At 56.5% G+C, this 19,107-nt stretch overlaps 1 protein-coding gene across 50 annotated transcripts in view; it reads left to right on the top strand.

The window, feature by feature from the left end:
• Positions 1 to 2,141: 2,141 nt before the first annotated feature.
• Positions 2,142 to 19,107, top strand: part of NCOR2 (nuclear receptor corepressor 2) — a 246,677-nt gene continuing 229,711 nt past the window's right edge. For 41 of the 50 annotated variants that reach the window (XM_063647198.1, XM_063647200.1, XM_054444025.2 and 38 more), the window contains exon 1: positions 2,143 to 2,451. The gene's annotated coding sequence lies outside the window, so the exon portion shown is untranslated. Of the gene's footprint in view, positions 2,452 to 19,107 lie in introns of all 50 variants that reach the window. The other 9 variants (XM_054444031.2, XM_054444024.2, XM_054444029.2 and 6 more) reach the window with 1 other exon arrangement.

Below are 19,107 nucleotides of genomic sequence, written 5' to 3'. Positions count from 1 at the left end.
CGGGCTGCTGCTGGAGGCTGGCAAGTCGGGTTCTTCATCTCTTCAGGCCTGTTTCCCTACTTGTGACCAGGACCCTCGCTTCCCCCAGGGTAAGTGCTCACTCAGTGCTGGTGTTGCTTCCCGCGGTCTGAGAGGGTGAGATTAATAACCCAACTCAGCCAGGAAACAGGAGCAGACAGGAAAAGGCCAATCCCTTTCGGGATAAACACCGCCCTTCTCCTGGCCTCAGTCTTGCCATCTGTGACATGGTCGGGCCAGAGGCCATTGGCGCTTGAGTTGATAAGGCTTCCTGTGAGGGGTTTCTAGGTGACGCTTGGGACATTACAAAGCTGACAGACCCCCTGCTTTCCCCGCTCCTAAGCCTGCGGGGAGCCCTCGAGGGCAGAAGCTGGGAGAACCCCTGAAGACACCCCAAATGTTCCTCCTCCAGCTTCAAATTCCCAGAGGGTTTTCAGGTGACAGAGGAGGGCTGCCAGGCGGCCTGGGGCTGGCAGAGGAGCTCCCCCACCCTGCTTCCCTCTCCAAGACCCTTGGTGGGGGAGGTGGGGGGTCAGGCCTTCCTTCTGCGGCTCCAGATTTTTGCCTGTGGATTCGGATCCACTGGCTGGGCAGAACTGGAGCTGGTGGGGCCAAAACAAGGAGGTGGGGGGGGGCACTGACCTATGACCCCTCCTGTTTCAGTCTGCAAACTGCTCCCCTCCACACCCACTTCCCTTTTGCCAGACATTGTCAGCCCCAGAGGCTCCCGCCAGCCCCCCAAAAGCCCAGAACTAAAAGCCCGAGGGGGCAGAGAGGGACCTGGCTGCAGGGGAGCCCGGCAACCCCAGCATCCTGGCGGAGGCGGGAGGCGCGCCGGCCTCTGGAAACCACGCGGCTGCCTCCCCACCGCAGCCATTCCCCGCTCTCCCTGGGGGTTCTCAGATGTTGCCAGATGGCAGAACTGAATCTGCTGAGACGTCACTCCAAAAAAGGAAAGTTGAACTGAAAAAAAAAAAAAAAATTCAAACTCTCCAACATCTTAGGAGAAAGCAGAAGAGGAGGGAGGGAGGGAGGCTCCAGGCCCGGGGCTCCCAGTGCCCTCTGCTGTTCAAAGAGATCTCCCCTGGTTGGAGAGGGCAAACCTGGAGGGGGTGGGAGGAGGGGGTAAATGAGGACACTGGGTTGTCAGGGCGGCCAGCGGGGCCAGGTTCCTGCTGGAGCGGAGAATGCCTGCCTGTGCGTAGGGGAGCGAGCACATGTGTGCCGTCTGTGACTGCGTGCTTGTGCAGGCCGGGCGTGTGTGGCTCCCAGGGTCACGCTCTGAGATGTGTGTGTCTGTGTGTGTGTGGGGGGGGGCGGGGGGGACACAGGCTCGTTGCATTGTCTCCGCATTTGTGTCCCTGAATGTCCCCAAGTGGGAGGACTTCACTCAACAACACATTCGTGAGTCCCTACTGCGATAGGGCAGTGAACAAAATAGAAATCTCTGCCCTCAGGAAACTGGCATTCTAGCGTCTGTGGCCTCCGGGGTGCTGTGAACTCGCGTGGGTGTCCCAGTATTTGTCTGTGTGAGATCTGACATCTCCGGTCCGTGGTGGGTGGTGAGTCTGCAGTGTGTTCGCCCGGGCTGGGTCTCGGGTCTGGGGAGGCCCAGCGTGTTCCTGCCTGGAGAGGGCTCTGTGCGCTACTGTCTGCTCCCGTCCCCAAGTGCCCCACTGTGCGTGCTCCTAAAAGGCCCTGTGTAGGGCCTTCCCTGCGCGCCCCCTCCCCATCCAGCGGCCACTCCAGAGTTATAATTTAATAGCTGAAACGCGATTCCAGTGAGGTACTGGGGCTGGGGAGGAGGAGGAGGGCCCCCGGGCCCGCAGGAGAAGAGGGAGGGGCAGGCTGGGAGGCGCTTCCCCCCTCCTTCCTCCTCGGGGAGCTGCCAAAAAGAAACTCGGCGTCGCGCCCAAGTGTGTGCGTGCGTGTCTGTGTGTGTGGCGGCGTGCGCGCGCGAGTGGGGACGCGCAGGGCCTGGAGAGGCGGCGCGGGCCCTTTAAGGAGCCAGAGGGGGCCGGGCCGGGGCGCGTCGCTGCGGGCGGGGAGCCGGGAGCAGGGAGGCCGAGCCACCGCCTCCCGGTCTCCTGCCCCGCCCCCTCCTCCCCCTCCCGCCGCCGCCGCCGCCGCCACCGCCGCCGCGGCCGCCGGGGAGCGCGGAGCCGCGGGCAGGCCGGGCCGCACCGGAGCCCTGCGTCCGCCGGCGCCCCGCCCGAGCCCTGCGCCCGCGCCCTGCGCTCCGCGATGCGCGCCAACTTGCGGGCCGGGGACCCAGGGCCGGCGCCCTAGGAGGCGGCGGCGGGAGGATAGCGTCCCGACCCGAGGCCGGGCCTGCTGCGCGCCCCCAGCCCGATCGGCACCGCCACTTGCCTGAGCGCCCCGGCGGCCCGAGCGCGCCCCAAGCCCGGGCGCCACCGCTGCCACCTCCGCGAGGTGAGTTGGGGCCGAGGGTCCCCGCGGAGGGCGGGGGAAGGCGCGGGGCGCGCTTCCGGGGGATCCGGGGAGGATCGGGCGGCGCACGCGGCGGAGTTGGCGGGGCCCCTGCACTCCCGAGTTGGCGCTCTCGGGGGGTGGCCTGCTGGGGAGCGAGGCGCCCCGCCGACACTGCGGCCCGCGTGCTCGGGGGCGCCGGGGAACTTAGGGGAACTCCAGCTCCCCAGCGAGGGGGCGGGAAGGAGGGAAGTGGCGTTGGGGTGGGCGGGGGGCGCGCTGGAAATGCACAGAGCGGCCCCCCACAGTGTGCGCCGGCTCTGGGGACTTGGCCGCCAGGCGTCCCTTGTCCCCGGTGCAGCCCCGGACCTGGGGGGGCGACACTGCGCCTTATTTTCCATCGGGCAGCGCGGGTTTGAAAGCCCTTGGAGATAGCACCCCAGCTTCCTGGCCTGGGTGTTGTGGAGGGACGCATGAGGGTCTCTCACCAGTCGAAGGGGAGAGCCAGCCTTGTCCCTCCTGGGCGTGGGGCCACGGGGCGCTGGGCGGGGTCCCTTGGGAGAGGCGCCCCTGGTCACCCTCCCCCGCGGGCCGGTGTTCCTGGTGTCTGGGCCTGCCTCCCGTGGCTGGTGACGCCTCATTGGGCCGCCTCCTGGTCCCTCCCCCGGGCTGTGCGGATACTTGGGATGCCACTACTTTGCGAAGTTGAAATTCAGAGCTGATCCCACTTGGGCACGACTGGGAAGCCCCAGGCCCTTGTGTAGAGGGCAGTTTCCTCAGAGGCCTGCGGGGAGTGAGAGCACCCGTGGGGTGCGCCCTCCCCGCCCCAGACACTTGCAGGAGGAGCAAGCCGAGGGCGGGAGGGCACGGCGGGCGGGAGGGAGAGACACGCTGTACCTGGGAGCTGCTGTAGCCCGGGCCCAATTAGCGTGGGGCGCCCGGCGTTATTTTTACATTGTAGGTTTATTTTTTTGGAAGCGAGTGTCCTCCCGCCGCTTGTCGCGCGCTCTGGCTCTCCGAGGGTCTGGTGCAGGCAGCGGGGGCGGATCTGTTCTGTCGGCTCAGCCTCCTCCCTTCCTCCCCCTCCTCCTCTCCCCCGTTGGTGAGAACTGGTTTTATTATGATTATTATTTTTTTCTCTTTTTGCAGATTTGGAGGAAGGATGTGTGAGGGAGGGAAGAGGGGAGGAAGGGATAAGGGGAGGACCCTGTGGGCGGGGTGGGGGAGTTCTGGGCGCGTTGGGATGTGTTACCGGTGGCCTTGACTTTGCCCCTTTTCAGCCAGATCTGGGTCCCTGCGGCAGCTTTGATATAAGGGGCTCTCCGGGCCAGACTGCGCCGGGGCGCCGGGAGGGTGACCCGGGGCAGGCTGTGCACCTCGTGGGTGGCCTCTTTGGGGGTGCTGAGGAGGGGCCGAGAAATGGGAAGCAGCAGTGAGGTGGGATGGCCCACTCTGCACCTCAGCTCCTTGGGTTTGAATCTGACCTTTGCCACTTTCCTGGCAGTGTGACCCTGGACAGATGCTTAACCTCTCTGTGCCTGTCAGGTTTCCCATCTGCAAAGTGAGGGTCAAAATGGTACTGAGTTCACAGAGTGGTTGTGAGAGCTGACCGTCCGGCCATAAGAATCCCTTGGTACTTGTATGTGTTACTATGACTATTGTGTCGGTATTATTATTCCTGGGTTCTAAGATTGGGCCTTTAATCCAACGTGGTCTGGAAGCCCTATGGAAAGCGGCCACCTTACCTTTGCCTGGGGGTGGACAGTGGGGGGATCTGGGGGAGGGAGGGGGCCTTTTCCCACTCCCCTCTGCTTGTCTGGAGAGGATGGAGAAGGGCAGGTGCCCCCGCCCATTGAACAGACGCAAAGACTGAGTCAGGCCCAGCAGAGCGCTGAAGGGGGGGTGGAGCCAGCGGTGACTGGCGAGTCGGCAGCGCGGCTGCCAGGGCATCCCGGGCTCTGTCTGGCTTCCCTGAGCCGCCTGCCATGTCCCTGCTTGGAAATTCACTGCTGCCACCGCCAGCGGGTGCCGGGGGAGTCTGTGGTGCCGGTGCCCAGACATGGGGGCGGGAGCGCAGCGGGCCCCAGCCCTGGCCTCTTCCCACTGAGCTATTTACGCTGCTGGGGATCAATACTATTGATAAATCCATGTAAATGGTAATGTGGCTGTCAGGCCCTGGTGAGGGATGGAGACCCCTCCTGGGGCTGCGCCCTCCCCCTCCCCCTCTCGGAGAGGGTTTGGTTACGTGGGAAGGATTTATTTAGCATAATCTGTTCTTTTTCCCCAATTAATAATACTCATGCCACCTCCTAAAGATTTCCCAGAGCTCTGCAAACACGAATTTACTGCACGTAAGCCCTGGGCTGGGGACGGCTTGATTGTTCTCGGGGCCTGGGGGTGGGGGGCAGGGGGCGCTGGCAGCGCAGACACCCACCGAGGGAGTTGGAAGGCAGCCCCAGGAGTCCTGGCCCCCAGTGTCTGCCATTCATGCTGGATGTGGAGGCTGCCTGGCCCCGTTTCCCCCTGGCTGAGAGGGGGCGCATTCATAGTTCTGTGTTCCCAACCCCCATCTGAGAGTGTGGGTGGAGAAGTTGGTGCTTCATTCGGAGATGGGAGGCGGGGGTGGTACCTACGCAGAACCCAGCCGGAGGGTTCTCCTGGGGTCCTGTCTGTGGGAAGGGAGATTTTAAGGCAGAGGAGACAGGCTCTCAGCCCCTCCTCCTGCCGCTATCTGAACTGAAAAGCCCCACAAATGCTGCCTCTGACCGTGGGCCGGGGGTGGGGGTGGGGAGTGGCGGGGGTTGAGAGCTTTTATTTGTGTGTGTGTGTGTTTTCCCTTCCCTGTTTCCTCTTCACATCTCAAACGCTAAACAGCAGCCTCCCCAGGTGACACTTCTGAGACTGGGGAACTGCCGGTGAGAGCTGGTAACTCCTGCCCTGGGTGCCCAGGGGAGGGGCAAGGAGAGCCCCAGGCTTGGGCTGCTGCCTGGGGAGAGCCAGGTTTTTAGGCCCAGGCCAAGGGTGACAGAAGGTCTGTGTCCCTAGGTGGGTGCATGGGGTCCCCAGGGAAGTGATGCTTGGGAAAGGCCAGCTGGGCTTCTTTTGAAGGAGCTTGGAGCCAGGGAACTGACTTTACAACCCATCCGGCTAACTCTCAGTGTCCATGCTGGAAAAGGCTGTGGATCATACGCTAGTAATAAGAACCAACACCTACTGTGTGCCAGGAACTGTGCTCTAGACAAATCTACTTGTTTACTCTTCATAACTCCTCTATGAGTTGGTGCTTTTATTATCTTATTTTATAGATGGTGAACTTGAGGCACAGAGAGGTTAAGTGACTTGCCCAAGGTCACACAGCTTGGATGTGGAACTACGAATTAAGACCCGGGATTATTCACGGTCATGTTAGTGCAGCAGGAATTTACTGCAGACCTGCTTTGCAAAGCTGCCGTAGAGGATATGAAGAAAGAAATGATGTTTCTTCTTTGAGCAGCGCCTACGGATCTTTGCCCCAGGTGGGGCAGGAGACTGAGAACTCGTCCTCCCCAGGGTTTGGGGAGAAGCATAGGGGCTGGCATTTCTTTGAGGTCTCATTTTATCTTAAACATTCATGCAAATTTGGCATTCGCCTTGGCGACACTGCTGTGTTTGTTTTGAAATGAAAACATGGTTTTGAATTATTTAGCATGGTGCTCCAGAAAGCTGCAGCGGCAGAGTTCTGTGGCCTGGAGTGCCCATAGGCCGGCGCGTTGCCCTTGGGTACTATGTAGCCGGAGGGCTCCTGCTCAGTGAGGCCCTGGGGCAGATGGCGGCTTCATTCCCATTTTACAGATGAGGGCACAGGTCCAGGCTCGCCTGAGGTTACACAGCAGAGGGACCTGTGCTTATGATGAATGAACTTAGCATCATCGTTATTATCATGTCTATTCTGGAGCAGAGTGAGGCTTCTGAGCCTGGACACTTCCACACTGCCCTGCCCACTTGGCTCCAGCTGGCCTTTAGGAAGGAGCTTTTGGTTTATAAATCTAGAAAGAATTGTCCTAAACAGATATTAGAGGACAATCTGGGAGTGTTTCATCTGCCATCCCCAAGAGAGCCGCCGATTTAGCATTGGAAGTTCCAGCTTGGCCATTTACAAGCAGTGGGCCCAGGTGAGTGCCCCTTGCTCTCAGGGTTTAGGTGCCCTCATCTGCAAAATGGGCACATTGCCGGCCACCTGTGCTATACTGGAGAGCCTTTAGGGGCAAAGGGCATGAATATTGGGTTTGCTGTTCAGCTCTGCAGCTTCAAGCTGTGAATGAGTTACTTACCTATTGCGAGCCTCAGTTTGCTCGTCTCTAAAATGGGGGTGCTGCTGCTGCTTCTGACTTTATGGTTGTGAGATATAATGAGCTCCTGTGTGTCGCAGGAGCTGCTGTTTCCATTTTGGCTTATCCTGTTGGAGAGCAAAGACTTCGCTACAGAATTCCTTGTGTAAACCCGGGTCCTCATCTACAGGCTGCTGGGATATCAACCATTCCTCCCTCTTAAAAGATGCTGGGAAGGATCCTCTAATGGACCTGTCTCTTTTCCAGAGCCCCAGGCTTCGGCTTGTTGCCCTTTGGAGACGGTGGGCTCTTTTCCCGTTGGTCGTTGGTGTTTCACAGATGTGCTCAGCTCCCTCCCTCTGCCCTTGACGGTTGAGGTTTTCCATTAGTCTTTAATCACTTAGTGTCTGTCAGGCACTTGGAGTGCTTGGAGGCCATGGGCAGCCTGGAGAGTGGGTGAAGGCTGTGGGGAGGACCTGGCGGGGGGAGGCCCCCTGGGGGAGGGCTGAGCTTCCCCTCTGCTTCTGGTCTCTGAAAAAAGGAGCAGGGTTTGAATCATGCTTCCATTTATTAGGAACTTGAGTGAAGCCTCTGACCTTCTGGCCTTGGTTTCTTGATTCTTAAGAGGGAGGGAAAGGAAATAATGCCCGCCTTAGAGGGTAGCCTGAGACGGGCTGTCTGGGAACTCCTGCGGTGATGGGAGATGATGCGGCTGCACTGTCTTGTGCTTTAGCCACTAGGTGCCTGTCACTCGTGAGCACTTGAAAAGTGGGTCCCTGCCACTGAGCAACTGAACTGGTCTTTTATTTAATTTTAATTTACTTAAATTAAAATAGCCACCTGTGGCTGTGGCTAATGGCTACTTAACCCAATGGCACAGGGTTGGGTGATGAAGTCATATTCTGTGTTTGGGAGCAGGGCCTGGGCTCTTGGTATCTGATTCCTTCCCCAATGCCCTACCTGCACCCCAACTTTTTTTCTGAGGTAGGGTCTTGCTCTGTCACCAAGGCTGGAGTGCAGTGGTACCATCACAGCTCATTACAGCCATGAACTCCTGGGCTCAAATTAACCTCTCGCCTCAGCCTCCCAAATAGCTGAGACGACAGGTGTACACCACCATGCCTGGCTAATTTTAAAATTTTTTGTAGAGATGGGGTCTCTCTATGTTGCCCAGACTGCTCTTGAACTCCTGGGCTCAAGTGATCCTCCCGCCTCAGCCTCCCAAAGCACTGTGATTCTAGGCGTGAGCCACTGCGTCCGGCCTGATTTTTTTCCCTTTTCATGTGTGTTTTCTCTGCGTGGTGCCATCCTGGAGGGTCTTCCCCTTTCAGCTTTCCTTTTTCCCAAACCTAGCTTGGTGTGCCCTCTGGGCTGGTCTGTTCTCCTCTGCCGTCTGTCTCCCTCCTCTTCCCACATCTCACTCTCTCTTCCCCCACTTCCTCTCCCACCAGCCTCTGGGGTAGTGCTGTCCAATAGAACTTTCTGCAGTGGTGAGAATGTTCTAGATATGCCAGTACCATAACCAAGAGCCACGTGGGGCACTGGGTATTAAAACTGCCCAAAGCTGTTGGGGGACTCTCCTTCCATTCCGGCCCTCCTGGTTTCTGTTCCCCAAGGCAGTCATGGCTTGAAGTGAGGCCAGTGCCACAACCGGGAGGTGAAATTTTAGTTTTTACTTTTAATAAATTTGAGTAGCCACTTGTGGCTGGTGGCCACTGACCCTACTGGGCAGTGCAGCCATAGTGACTCCTACTATATGGAGCCGTCTTCCCACATCCTTCCTTAGCTGTCACTTCTCCTGGGGCAGGAGACAGCTCCAGGTCCCTGCGAAGTGTGGGCAGTTCTTACCTCCCGGGACTGAGCTCCTGTGGAAAAACCTTTGTGCAGGTTCATGGGGGCTGACCCAGCTGGACCCAGAGGAATCCTAGGTTAGCACCCTTGTTGGTATCTGTCTGCACAAGCAGATACCTACAGAAGACACCTATCTGCTTTCTCTAAGTGGGATCATACTTATTTTTTTATGATACCACTTAATACATCATGGACTTCTTTGATTAACATTTTTGGGGATAATGTTGCTTTTTATACTTCTTGGGGAGAATGTAGAAAAACAAAAAGTAATGCATTCAAAACTCTGCCAGTTGCTTTGGGCTTTATAAAAGCTTATTTTTTAAATGAAAGAAAATGCATTGACTTGTAAAAAAGAAAATTAACACATTGCGTAAAAGTCTCCCTCGGTTCCTGGCCTCCCGGTTTCTGTTCCCCGAGGCAGTCACAGCTTCCCGCGCCTGAGTTTCCTCCGAGATGCTCTCGGCATATGTCGACCTTAAATGGACTGTATGTGTGCGTTCCCTTTAAAAACAAACATGCAAGTGGTATCACGCCATATATTCAGGTCTGATTTTTGCCGTCATAGTCACATCCTACGTGATAATATGTTTCCGAGCCGACTGTGGAACGTAGAAAGCAAGAGTTGGCAAACTATGGCCCTTGGGCCAAATCCGGCCAGCCCACCACCTGTCTCTATATGGTGCACAAGCTGAGAATGGTTTCTCCATTTTTTAATGGTTGAAAAAAATCGAAAGAAGAATAATATTTTATGACATGTGAAATCATATGAAATGCAAATTTCGGTGTCCATAAATAAAGTTTTGTTGGAATGCAGCCACGCTCACTCATTTACATGTTGTCTGTGGCTGCTTTTGGGTACAGCGTTTGCAAAGTTGAGTAGTTGTGACAGAGGCTGGAAGGCCTACAGAGCCTAAAATATTTACTCTCTGGCCCTTTACAGAAGATATTTGCCGATCCCTAATATACTACCTCACTGTTTTGAACCTCAGTGTAGCCTTGCACGGTTTCCCTGTTGAGGAAACTGCGGCCCAGAGAGGGGTGTGAGTTTGAAGGTCATTCCAGGTAGGCCCTAAAACCCCTCCTTCTAGCCTGGGCTACTGTTCTTGCTGAGTTATGCTGATGCTCATGGTTATAATTTGCTGTTGTAGAATGCAATAGGAAAGAGGGGATGGTTAAGGCAGCAAGCACTTGGCCTGAATTTTGGCACAATTTTTTGGCCTCTTAAATGATGACTTTGTGGTATATAGTTGCTGTAGCACCTACTCTGTGGCACTGCTTCGTTTTCACAATTTTCCAAAGCCGTAATCCATCTTGTTTCCCTCTTTGCTTTGGCTACTAGAAAGCTCAGAGCCAAATTTGCAGCCTGCTTTCTGCAATCACTGGTTTATGTTTTGGCTTTATCTACTTCATCCTGATTTTGGATTTGTTTGTCTCTCATTTTTTTTCCCTTTGCCCCGAGCTTGCTCTCTGATTTTTATCTTACCTTACACATTCCTGAGAGTTGTCTCAGTTCTTGAGGGGCAAAATGGATCAGGCAGGAGCCAAGCAAAGGAAAACACTTGTTGCAAGATGCTTTCATGCACCACCCCCTGCACCAACATTCCATAGGAGGAAACCAAAGGGTGGCCCTGTGGAGTGTCTTAACCAAGGTCAGACCCTGGGTGAGAACTGAGCACGGTTTTGGGGTCCGACTTGGGAAGATGACAGTGAGTGACTTGGATGGTGAAAGATGTCCCATTTGAGAGCCGGATGGGGCCCTCGAGAACTGCTTGGCCTGAGGGAATGCCCTGGAGGTGGGGAGCTCAGCACTGTGGTACCCGGAGACCTCGGGATTGTTTTGGAGGCAATATTGCAAGTGCGTCTGAAGCCAAGGGACCTCTGGGCCATCTGGTTCCAACCTGGACTTGTGGCTGATGCTTCAGGTCCCCCACTTCTCCTGCTGACCTTTCTTTGCATCTGGAAAGGAAGTAGGGGGAAAGGTAAGTCAAAGGGTGGGCTGTTGGAAGTGGAATTGGACCAGACCCGGGTGGCCAGTCACCACTGGCTTGCATGTGTCTGTGCGTGTGTGCCTGCAGGCCGGGCGGCTCCTGGGGGGTCAGTCTTTTCTGGGGTCTGGAGGCCCTCTCTGCCTCTTCTCTCCCAGGGTTCACTTGGTTTTCTGTGGCCTGTATTTACATTTTAGGGCTGATGAGTGGATCTGGGGGGACCCACAGGTCTGGGTGACCTGGCCTTGGGCAATAACAAAGGCTCCACGCAGAGTTCCTCAGTTTGCCTGGCGGTGAAATGGGGTGATGAGTGACACATGGCCTCACAGGCTGTGAAGTGAAGGGCATTCAGGGGCCCGTTGGGGCGCAATTGTCCCTGCAGACCGTGTCATAGCCCCTCTCCCTCCTGACTGACTCGTGGGCCCACGGCACTACCCCCAGGGTCAGGGAGGTGGACCCAGCAGTCTCCTTGCCATTGCTCAGGGATGTCCCAAAGGGACCTTGGATCCCACCTATGTGAAAGTGAACCATTGACCCCCGCATCCCCCAGGCCCCTGTTCTGGGCATCCTTCTGGAATGAGAGACGTGGTCCCAGCCACCTCTCGATGGCCCACCTGGGACTGCAGCCGCCTCCTGCCTGCTCTCTGGCTGTCATCCTGTACCCACAGTCCCCTCTCTGCAGGCAGCCCAGTGGAGCCACAGCAGCTAGAGTGACTTGACCTCAGCAGCCTGCAGGGCTTCCCGCCATTTCTTGAGCAAAAATCAGAATCCTTACCGCCAAGGAGGCCTGTACACCCCCCGTCTGCCCACCTGTGGCCTCCCCTTGGCCCGCTCCCCACAATTCTATGATGGGGCTGGGGAGACATTGGGCAGGTCTGGAGGCGGGGTGGGTGGGGGAGTTGATTTTTCTTTGTGACCCAGGGGATCTGTCTGAGGATACTCTTAAGTCATTAGTGCCAGAGGCCCAGACCCACAGGGGAGGGCCTCGAAGGACCCTGTTTGTCCTCACACTGAACTCTGCGGTATCTGCTGAGACCATCAGGGAGCATGGGCCCCAGTGTGGCTACAGTGTCTTGGTGACCATGGGAACCTGCCTGGTGCCAGCCCTGCTGCTGAGGCTAAAGAGGAGAGCCTGCCGGGTGGGGTCGGGGCCGGATGCAGCTCCAGGCCCTGGCCTGGGATTTTCCCTAGGCTGGGCCAGGCCTGTCAGCATGGGATCCTGCAGGGGTTGTCGCCCTCTGGAGCCTGGCAGGAGTCAGGGGGCCTTTCCAGGGTCCTGGGGGCTTGGCCAGGTCCACAGCGTCAGGATTTGGGAGGAATTCTGTGTGGGGGTGACTCCTGGATGATACCCACTGCTTGGTAAACCAGGGGAGGAAGGCAAGCGGGAGAAGTTGGGAGACACCTGCTTTAACCTGCCGCCCCGCCCACCCACGCCATCTGCCACCCTCCTGGATATTTTTTAACCATTTTCGCATCCTCTGCCACTATCGTGCCCTGGCCTCGGCTGCTGCATGGTGTTGGACAGTGCCCCTGCCACCTTCCCACCCACTCACATCCCTCCCGGAACCTCAGGCTGTGACCTTATTTGGAAACAAGGTCTTTGTGGATGCATTTAATTAAGAAGAGGTCATCCTGGAGCAGGGTGGGCCCTAAATCCAGTGGCCCGTGTCCTTATAAGAGGACAAAAAGACACAGAGGAGAAGGCCGTGTGACAATGGAGGCAGAGGCTGGAGCGATGTGGCTGGAAGCCAAGAAGTGCCAGGCACTGCTGGGAGGAAGGCTCAGGACAGACTGCCCCGCAGAGCCTCCAGAAGGAACCACCCCTGCCAACACCTTGATTTTGAACCTCTGGCCTCCCGAACTGTGACAAAGTAACAATGGGTTGTTTTAAGTCCCTGGTGTGTGGGGCTTTGTTTACAGCAGTTCTAGGAAGGGAACACAGCTCCCATCACAGCTGGCTCTTCACTGGTCACCCTAAGACCCGTCCCCCACGTGGCAGCCAGGGGGAGGCCTGTAAAACCCAGGGCAGGACAAACCAGGGCAGGACAGTCCCGCTGCTGCTCCGAAAGCTGATTCCCTACCTGGGCCGTGAGGCTCTGCCCTCTGCCCCCGCGTGGGCCGTCCTCTGTGACCTGCTCCCCTTGCCCGCTGTGTCTCAGCCACACTGGCCTCGCTGTTTCTCCTGAAATGCACCAGGCAGCTGCTGCCACGGGGCCTTTGCACTCGCCCTGCCGGAGCACTCTTTCCTGGTATCTGCAGGCCTCGTCTCATTCCTTTGCCATTTTTCTCGGAATTTTTTTTTTTTTTTTTTTTTTTTTTTGAGACAGAGTCTTGCTCTGTTGCCCAGGCTGGAAGTACAGTGGCGTCATCTCTGTGCACTGCAACCTCTGCCTCCTGAGTTAAAGCGATTCTCCTGCCTCAGCCTCCTGAGTAACTGGGATTATAGGCACGCACCACCACACATGGCTAATTTTTGTATTTTTTTGTAGAGACGGGGTTTTGCCATGTTGGCCAGGCTGGTCTCAAACTCCTGACCTCAGGTGATCCACCTGCCTTGGCCTCCCAAAGTGCTGGGATTACAGGCTTGAGCCACCGCGCCCGGCCTGATATTTTCATATTGAAAATTGCACCCTCTCCCCTCCCTCCCTCGGTTGTTTCCCAGTGTGCCACCTTCTGATAGATGATGGTTTCACACGTTTGTCAACTTGCTGTTGACTGTCATCCCTGTGAGAATGGACGTTCCACAAGGGTGGGGACGTCTGTCTGTGTCCCAGGTTCTAGAACAGTGCTGGGCACACCGTGGGTGCCTCGTAGATGTGTTGAGTGTTGGGCTCTGGCTGGGCATGGCCTCGCCTCGTGCCCTGGTGCCCGTCGGGGGTCCCAGGTCGTCCATCCATCCCTGTGCCTGACACCTGTACCCTCCCTCACCTGTGGTCCCCTCCTGCTTCCACAGAGCCTCCAGGTCACTGAGCCTGTGGCCATTCCCTCTCTGTCCCTCCCTTGGTGGCCATGACCACCCCTTGCTAGCACTGAGCTTGGCCCCTGAGCTCCACGGGTGAACGTAAGCCCACAGAGAGGCCCAGAGTGGCCAGGGTGTGGGAGAACCAAGTTTTGCCTAATTCAGCCTTCACGCCTCCATTTCGCCATCTATAAAATGGGCATAATCAGATTCCTCGTCTCTCGAGGTTGTCTTGAGTGTTGTTCGAGGTCCTACATGAAGGTGCTTATTGCCTGGCGCTGGGAGCACAGAGAAGCCTTCCATGTGGGCTGGGCCAGTGCTTACTGTTTTCGGTTTGCCGTGTGGATGTTCCCTTTGCCAATTTTTGGAGGAAGTTGGGGCATCACAACCAGGCGACCCCAGGGACCGGGGAGGGACTTTAAACCCAAGTTCCCATGGATGGGTGGCCCGAGACGGATCCTTCCTGGCCCTTGCTCCTCTCCCCAAGGAACCAAGTTCTGGGGGGTCCAAACGCACTGCAGCTTTCTGGGCGAATTCCTGGGCCAGCAAGACTTGACTGCTGTTTGGCAAGATAGGAGACCCTGGTGAACTCTGGGAACGGTGGGGGGCTCCTCTGCGTTTCTTCAGCAGAGTACTTTCTGTCACTTTGTGCTCGTTTCTGCATCTGTAGAATGGGGGTAACTGCAGTTCCCGGTGCATAGGGGAGTGGACGGACGCTTGGGGGGACTGCTATGACGATGACACCTGTGCATGTACACATCCTGTGGACGTTGTCACAGCTGTCTGTGCCTTGGGGCTTGGTCGGGATGCCCCCGTGCCTGCCACTTGCTCGGGCTCCCTGGGCTTTGTAAGCTGTGCACACACTGGAGGGTATAGCAGAGAGAGCTGCTTCTGCAGGTATCCTGGTGCAGGGGTGCCTCCTGCCCCAGGGTTGCTGTCTGGTGTCTGAGCAGGGAGGGGCAAAGGTGAGGGTGCTCCAGAGAGGGCCCTGAGCTGGCAGGATGCAGGCAAGCTTGCTTGGCACCACACGGGTTAGCTCATCTAAGCTTCACAATAACCCAGTGTGGCCAGAACTATTAGTTTCCCTGTTTACAGATGGGGACACTGAGGCACAGAGTGGTGATATCATTGGCTCAGGACACACAGCTCCTAAGCTCCTTGCTTGGTGGGCGGCTGTCACGGGCAGGGCCCATTCTGTGCTTTCATCCGTTTCCCCTGGACTGTGGCCCTCAGGAGTGACCGGGGACAGTCCTGGGTCCACCACGTGCCCAATCCTGGACATCAAAGCCCACGTCTCTGCCCTGACCCAGCCCATTCCCCTCCGGGTCACCCTCGAAGGCTCCCAGGCTGTGGCCAGCTCTGCTGTGCAGGAAGCTGACCCTGTCTGTCTTGGCTTCTCCCTGCTCGGCTATAAATAGCAGCTGTAGCGGCGGGCAGGAAGCTGCATCTCCCGGCACCTGGGCCCTGGGCTCTGCCCCCTTGCCGCAGCGGCACCTCCCGGAACTGTGCGGCCCTCAGTGGGAACGTGGAGGTGGAAGCGTGCTGTGCATCGGGTGTGTGCTCTCTGGTTTGCTGTGTGACCTTCAGGCTCTCGTTGCCCTCTCTGTGTCACAGCCCCCGTCCGTGGGTGGGTCCAGGCCGCCTCTGTGCTCGCGGTGCTGTAAGGAGTGCCTTTGGGTGCTTGGAGGTGCGGAGGGCACAGCATGAGGTTTGACATTGAGAAGGGGGCACCTGGCTTTTGCCTTGGAGAGAGGGGAGTTGAGTGGGAGGGGGCCCCGAGGGAACCTGGGGAGGGGAGCTTCCCAGAGGAGATACTCCCGGTCTGGATGCCCAGCTGGGTGGTGGGAGGCTGGAGGGCCATGACGATGTGGAACTGCCTGGAGGGCCCCAGACTGGGAGATGGGCCATGGGGAGGGCACGGGGCCTTGGACACCCATCCCCACTGCCAGATTGCTGTGTGATTTTTTGCACAGCGTCTCTGGGACCTGTGAAATGGGAGTGATGCCACCTCGCGGCACCTCTGGCAGGAAAGAGACGCAAAAGGACTTTGAAGCAAGGAAGGCGTTTTGTCGTGCCCTCAGTGGTCTTTAAGCATCAGGAGGGTTCACGTTGCTCATGCCATTATGTGCTTATAGGGCAGGGCTCACCCTGTTCCTTTTTGGCCTGCCCTGGGGCCCTGGCTCCTGAGTGGGGGTTTGTGAGGGTGTAGTCACCAGGAGCTGCGGGGGGAGGGTGCTGACCATGCCAAGGACATCCTGAGCAGCTTTGGATGGCCTCTGGTTCCCCAGCTCCCCCACTCCCCATTTTGAGGGACATCAGCTGCGGAGTGGGGGCACATGCTGCTCGGGCTCTTGGACGTCTCCTCCCGTGGGTGCCCCGCAGCAGCTCAGCTGTACCCTGCAAAGCCTTCTGCAACCTGGCATGCAGGGACGTGAGGAAGCGTAGGTTTCAGCAGTGGGGGGATTTCTTATGGATCTTACTGGAGCATGGGCTGTATAATAGGGCCATTTGTGACTGGTCAGAAAAAAAACGATGCTCAAAAGTATTGATAAGTTCTTTGTTGTTAATCTAGAGAGGGAGGTCTCTAGTGTTAGGCCACAGGGCTCTGTCTGATCACGTTTTCATCAGATGCTGGACTCTGCACTGCTGGAGACGTGTATTCACGTACAGGTGCTGGCACTGGGCATGCTCGCCCATGCCGTGTAGCAGTGGAGAGACTGAGGCACGTGGACCCTGGGGAGTCGCCTGTTCGGAGTTTAGGATCTGTGGGGTGGGGCCTGGGGAGTTCCCTAGAGGCCTAAAGATTTTTGTGTTTGAAGCCTGTGTTAAGCTGAGTAATGGTCCTCCTCACGACGTCCTAATTCCCAGAAGCTGTGAATATATTATTTTATGCCGCAAAGGGGATTTAAGGTGGCAGATGGAATTAAGGCTGCTAACCAGCTGACCTTGAGATGGGAGATTATCCTGGATTTTCTGCCCGGGCTGGATGTGATCACAATGGTCTTTAAAAGAAGGAGGCAGGAGGTCAGAGAGATTTGAAGATGCTGTGCTGCTGGCTTTGAGGATGGGGAAGGGGCCATGAGCCAAGGAGTGCAGGCAGCTGCTAGAAGCCATAAATGGTGATGGACAGGCTCTCCCCTAGAGTCTCCAGACTGGATGCAGCCTGCCAACACCTTGACTTTAGCTCTGTTAGATCCATTTCAGACCTTGTATCTCCAAAACTGTAAGGTAATAAACTTATGCTGGCTGGGCACGGTGGGTGGCTCACGCCTGTAATCCCCAGCACTTTGTGAGGCCGAGGTGGGAGGATCGCTTGCGGCCAGGAGTTCAAGACCAGCCTGGGGAACACAGTGGGACCCCCGGTCTCTATAAAAAATACGGAAAACTAGCTGGGCATGGTACCTGTGGTCCCAGCTAATCAGGGGACTGAGATGGGAGGATCACTTGAGCTCTGGAGTTGGAGGCTGCAGTGAGCTGTGATCACGCCACTGCACTCCAGCCCAGATGACCAAGTGAGACCCTGCCTCAGAAAACCAAAAAACCTCCTAAACCCCCCAAAAACTTGTGCTGTTTTAAGTCATCGAGTTTGTGGTCATTGTTACAGGGGTAGAGGACGCCTGCTGCCCCCCACAGAGCCTGTGATTTCCCTGTGAACCGGCAACCGGGAACAGGGCCATGGGTGATGTAGTCATGGAGACAATGGCTGCGTTCCTGCCGTTGGTGACCTTGGAATTAAGTGACCCCCTCAGTTTCTTGACCTTGACCTGGGGGCTGTGGCTGAAGAGCACAGAGTGAAGAGAGAAACCTGCAAACTGTAAAGGGCTGTGCTAGTGAAAAGCAAAATGTAAAAGAAACACACAGAGGCAGAGAGACATTTGTGCTTTCTTTTTTCTTTTCTCTTCTTTAGTGGTTTTTTTTGAGACAGGGTCTTGCTCTGTTGCCCAGGCTGGAGTCCAGTGGTGCAATCGCAGCTCACTGCAGCCTCGACCTCCCAGGCTCAAGCAATCCTCCTATCTCAGCCTCCTGAGTAGCTGCGACTACAGGCACATGTCACCATGCTCCGCTAATTGTTTTGATTTTTAGTAGAGATGAGGTGTCATTATGTTGCCCAGGCTGGTCTTGAACTCCTGAGCTCAGGAGATCCTCCTGCCTTGGCCTCCCAGAGTGCTGTGGTTACAGGTGTGAGCCACTGCACCCAGCCCCTTTTTTCTTTTTCTTTTTTTTAATCCCTTAAATCCAGTTGGGAGTACCTGGTCCCAGTGGTTGACCAGAAAAAAAATAAGTCCCCAGCATGTCCCATGACAAGCCACAGTTGATTTCTCCCGGCTGGGTCTCCCATGTGGGCTCTCGGAGCCGCGGCCTTTCCCAAGGGGCGGGTGTTCCGAATTCTCAGAACAGCAGGGCACATGCTGCTGCCTTCCAGCTTATTAAAAAGAGGAAGAAAATGGCCCGTGCCTCCTGCCCCCAGGCCTCTGGGCCTGCATGCGGAAACCTGAAGCCTGCAATTAAGTGAAACTGGATCCTTAGTGGGGAGAGGTTCTCCTGGGCTGCTGGAAGAGACTCCAGGTCCCAGACCCCGAGGAGGACCGCTGGCTTGTCACAGACTATGTGGGGTCTTGGGGGCAAAGAGGCGGCCAGAGGAGAGAGGGAGACCAGGCCGGCCGAGCCTTAGCCCAGGACACCAAACTCGGGGCTGTAAGCTAAGGTGGCTTTTGTTAAAAGAGAAAAAGATGACAGGTGACTTTCAAGTCACGGGAGCCCCCTTCCTGGAGGCCACCGCCTCTCACTGGGGCCTGGGCTTTTCCACGAGCCTCTGTGTATCGCTGCACGGCCTGGGAACCTGCCTTGTCTGTGGACACGTGGATCTGTGCGCGCTGCTCTCCTGTTTGCTACTGGGGGAGCCGTATGACTGCTAGTTTTGTAGGTCAAAAGTGGTCGAGTATTGACAACTTTGTATATAATTCAGTGCAGTAGCTTTCTCGGCTAGACAAGTGGCAGACCTGAGTGGTTCCAGACACTGTGTTCTCATGCACCTTATCACATGACTCTGCCTCAGTTTCCTAATATGTAAAATGAGGACCTAAGTAGTCCTCACCTTCTAGGATTGTTTTGAGAATTAGAAGGGTAATAGACACAGCATCCAGAACTATGGCATTAGCTATCATTATTTTTATCTGTATGATTACAGGTTTTCACCATGTGCTGATGCAGTTTGATCCAGTTGGCTAATTTTAACTTCTTGTAGTATTTTGTCATGGGGATGCGACATGTGCTTGGTGTGTTTCCTGGAGAAAGCTACTTTCAGGTGCTTGCCATGGGAAGGGGCTGCCGGGGACTTTGTAGAGAGCACTTCTGGGTGCCCGGGTGCTGTGGCCAGTGGATTTGCCAGCTCCAGGCTTCTCCTGGTGATGCCAGGGGTGCTCCATGGGGGCTTTGCTGAGTCAGCCCTCTCTCCATTGAGGTGTGTGTCCCCCCTGCCAGGTCCTAGTGGAGCCACCCAGGGCCAGGCTGGGCATGTGGTTTGGCAGCTGCTTTACATAAAAGACTGTTTTTGGTT

This window comes from Pongo pygmaeus, chromosome 10 (assembly GCF_028885625.2).
Source record: "Pongo pygmaeus isolate AG05252 chromosome 10, NHGRI_mPonPyg2-v2.0_pri, whole genome shotgun sequence".
NCBI lineage: Eukaryota > Metazoa > Chordata > Mammalia > Primates > Hominidae > Pongo > Pongo pygmaeus.
This window is presented reverse-complemented; position numbering and strand designations above follow the sequence as displayed.